Below are 4,308 nucleotides of genomic sequence, written 5' to 3'. Positions count from 1 at the left end.
GGCCGTTCGCAGATTTTTGCCCGGGCTTTATTTACCGAGGCGGCCGGTACCTCCGTCTGCCTTGGATGGACCGCATCCGCAGATTTTCGTCCGGCCTTAGCTTAAGGAGACGGCCGTTGCCTCCGATCCTCCGGGCTAGAGCCGGGTGAGGTCGTCTCGAACCACGTGCCTGAAGGCCGCCTACGCCGGATTCGGCCCCGCTCATTCGTCGGAGTGACCGCCCGACGCGGGCATCGCTAGATTAGCCGTGGCCCGATCCTTCCCCATCGACAGCCTTTCGCCCCCTGTACTCCGGCCTGTTAATAGAGGCGGCCGGTACCCCCACCTTGGATGAGCCAGAATCCTTGACGGACCATTCGCAGATTTTTGCCCGGGCTTTGTTTACCGAGGCGGCCGGTACCCTCCGTCTGCCTTGGATGGACCGCATCCGCAGATTTTCGTCCGGCCTTAGCTTAAGGAGACGGCCGTTGCCTCCGATCCTCCGGGCTAGAGCCGGGTGAGGTCGTCTCGAACCACGTGCCTGAAGGCCGCCTCGCGCCGGATTCGGCCCCGCTCATTCGTCGGAGTGACCGCCCGACGCGGGCATCGCTAGATTAGCCGTGGCCCCGATCCTTCCCCATCGACAGCCTTTCGCCCCCTGTACTCCGGCCTGTTAGTAAGGCGGCCGGTACCCCCTTTCTTGGATGAGCCAGAATCCTTGACGGACCGTTCGCAGATTTTTGCCCGGCCTGTGTTTAAGGAGGCGGCCGGTACCTCCTTCCTTGGATGACCCACTACCCTTGACGGGCCCATTCGCAGATTTTTGCCCGGCCTGTTAATAGAGGCGGCCGGTACCCCCTTTCTTGGATGACCTACTACCCTTGACGGGCCATTCGCAGATTTTTGCCCGGCCTGTGTTTAAGGAGGCGGCCGGTACCTCCTTCCTTGGATGACCCACTACCCTTGACGGGCCCATTCGCAGATTTTTGCCCGGCCTGTTAATAGAGGCGGCCGGTACCCCCTTTCTTGGATGACCTACTACCCTTGACGGGCCATTCGCAGATTTTGCCCGGCCTGTGTTTAAGGAGGCGGCCGGTACCTCCTTCCTTGGATGACCCACTACCCTTGACGGGCCCCATTCGCAGATTTTTGCCGGCCTGTTAATAGAGGCGGCCGGTACCCCCTTTCTTGGATGACCTACTACCCTTGACGGGCCATTCGCAGATTTTTGCCCGGCCTGTGTTTAAGGAGGCGGCCGGTACCTCCTTCCTTGGATGACCTTCTACCTTGACGGGCCATTCGTGGATTTTTGCCCGGCCTGTGTTTAGGGAGGCGACCGGTCCTCCGTAACTTGATCGGATTTCCCTTCCGGCCTGAGTTTATGGAGGCGGCCGGTCCTCCGTAGCTTGATTGGATTTCCCTTCCGGCCTGTGTTTATGGAGGCGGCCGGTCCTCCGTAGCTTGATTGGATTTCCCTTCCGGCCTGAGTTTATGGAGGCGGCCGGTCCTCCGTAGCTTGATCGGATTTCCCTTCCAGCCTGTGTTTAAGGAGGCGGCTGGTCCTCCCCGGTCGGTTGCCAAGCGACCGGGACCCGCAAGTGGGCAGGAACCGTCCACCCAACGCCGGCGAGCCGGGGCCGGTGGGGGCCCTACCAAGGCGGGTCTAACTTCAGGCGGTGCAAACGGGGGAGGGGGGTAAGGACGGCTGCCGGGAGCAGACAGCCGTCCCCGGGAGGGGGTAGTAGCTTCGCGGCGGCCGCCGGGAGCAGACGGCCGTTCCGCGGATTCTGCCAATGCCTGTAGGACTTTGAATATTTCACAGCCGTGCTGTGGCACTTAGAAAATTTTTCAGAGATGTGGCACTTAGAAAGTTTTTCAGAGATGTGGCACTTAGAAATTTTTTCAGAGATGTGGCACTTAGAAATTTTTTGAGAGATGTGGCACTTAGAAATTTTTTGAGAGATGTGGCACTTTGAAAATTTTTGAGAAATGTGGCACTTAGAAAATTTTCTCTCTCTCTCTCTGGAAGTGCCGTGCCTTCTTCAGTTCTGCTATCCGAGCAGGGGACGCTTGCTGGCGGCCGTTACCAGCGCTCGGACCAGGCCCAATTGATTTGCATGGAAAACAATTGCGTCCCCCATGCTCGTTCTGACTATATTTTGCGAAAGGGGGGTAAAGTGATGAGTACACTAAGTGGGGGGACCAACCCATGTACTCTAGAAAAAGTACATGGTTGACAAAAGACCAGTTGGTAATGCACCCCTGGTACCCCAACCCCTGGTACCTTTAGGCACTTAGAAAAAATTTCGCCCCAAATTTGGAGGTCGCTCCAGGGGAAGAGGCCGAATTTTCGCCTATTACGGCCGACCGCGGGAACCAGCCGAGGCGGACGCTTTTCGGCGCAAGAGCCGTTGGCACTTAGAAAATATTCGCTAAACTTCAAAGGACCTCCAGGGGAAGAGGCCGAATTGTCACTTTTTCTGGCCGACATCGGGAACCAGCCGAGTCGGACTCTTTACGGCGGAGCAGCCGTTGGCACTTAGAAAATATTCGCCAAACTCGGCCGGACTTCCAGGGGAAGAGGCCGAATTGTCACTTGTTCTGCCCGACATCGGGAACCAGCCGAGTCGGACACTTTAGGCGGAGCAGCCGTTGGCACTTAGAAAATATTCGCCAAACTTGAACGGACCTCCAGGGGAAGAGGCCGAATTTTCACCTGTTCTGGCCGACATCGGGAACCAGCCGAGTCGGACGCTTTAAGGCGGAGCAGCGTTGGCACTTAGAAAATATTCGTTAAACTTGAAAGGACCTCAGGGGAAGAGGCCGAATTGTCACTTGTTCTGGCCGACATCGGGAACCAGCCGAGTCGGACGCTTTACGGCGGAGCAGCCGTTTGGCACTTAGAAAATATTCGCCAAAATGTTCCGGACCTCCAGGGGAAGAGGCCAAATTTTCACTTGTTCTGGCCGACTGGGTGAACCGGCCGAGGCGGACACTTTACGGCGGAGCAGCCCGTTGGCACTTAGAAAATATTCGTTAAACTTCAACTGACCTCCAGGGGAAGAGGCCGAATTTTCACTTGTTCTGGCCGACATCGGGAACCAGCCAGTCGGACCCTTTACGGCTGAGCAGCCGTTGGCACTTAGGAAATATTTGCCTTAACTCGGCCGGACTTCCAGGGGAAGAGGCCGGATTTTCACTTGTTCTGGCCGACATCGGGAACCAGCCGAGTCGGACACTTAAAGGCTGAGCAGCCGTTGGCACTTAGGAAATATTTGCCTTAACTCGGCCGGACTTCCAGGGGAAGAGGCCGAATTTTCACTTGTTCTGTCCGACATCGGGAACCAGCCGAGTCGGACGCTTTACGGCGGAGCAGCCGTTGGCACTTAGAAAATATTCGTAATCTTGAACGGACCTCCAGGGGAAGAGGCCGAATTTTCACTTGTTCTGGCCGACATCGGGAACCAGCCGAGTCGGACTCTTTACGGCGGAACAGCCGTTGGGCACTTAGGAAATATTCGCCGAACTCGGCCGGACTTCCAGGGGAAGAGGCCGATTTTTCACTTGTTCTGGCCGACATCGGGAACCAGCCGAGTCGGACTCTTTACGGCGGAGCAGCCGTTGGCACTTAGGAAATATTTGCCAAAATGTTCCCGGACCTCCAGGGAAGAGGCCGAATATTCACTTGTTCTGGCCGACATCGGGAACCAGCCGAGTCGGACACTTTACGGCGGAGCAGCCGTTGGCACTTAGGAAATATTCGTTAAACTTCAACTGACCTCTCAGGGGAAGAGGCCGAATTTTCACTTGTTCTGGCCGACATCGGGAACCAGCCGAGTCGGTCTCTTTACGGCGGAGCAGCCGTTGGCACTTAGGAAATATTCGCCGAACTTGCCCGACTTCCAGGGGAAGAGGCCGGATTTTCACTTGTTCTGGCCGACATCGGGGAACCAGCCGAGTCGGACACTTTACGGCGGAGCAGCCGTTGGCACTTAGGAAATATTCGCCAAAATGTTCCGGACCTCCAGGGGAAGAGGCCGAATTTTCGCTCGTTCGGGCCGACATCGGGAACCAGCCGAGTCGGACACTTTAAGGCTGAGCAGCCGTTGGCACTTAGGAAATATTCGCCTTAACTCGGCCGGACTTCCAGGGGAAGAGGCCGGATTTTCACTTGTTCTGGCCGACATCGGGAACCAGCCGAGTCGGACTCTTTACGGCGGAACAGCCGTTGGCACTTAGGAAATATTCGCCGAACTCGGCCGGACTTCCAGGGGAAGAGGCCGATTTTTCACTTGTTCTGGCCGACATCGGAACCAGCCGAGTCGGACC

Source organism: Syngnathus scovelli, unplaced genomic scaffold, assembly GCF_024217435.2.
Source record: "Syngnathus scovelli strain Florida unplaced genomic scaffold, RoL_Ssco_1.2 HiC_scaffold_222, whole genome shotgun sequence".
NCBI classification, from domain to species: domain Eukaryota; kingdom Metazoa; phylum Chordata; class Actinopteri; order Syngnathiformes; family Syngnathidae; genus Syngnathus; species Syngnathus scovelli.
Note: the sequence above shows the minus strand (reverse complement) of the source record.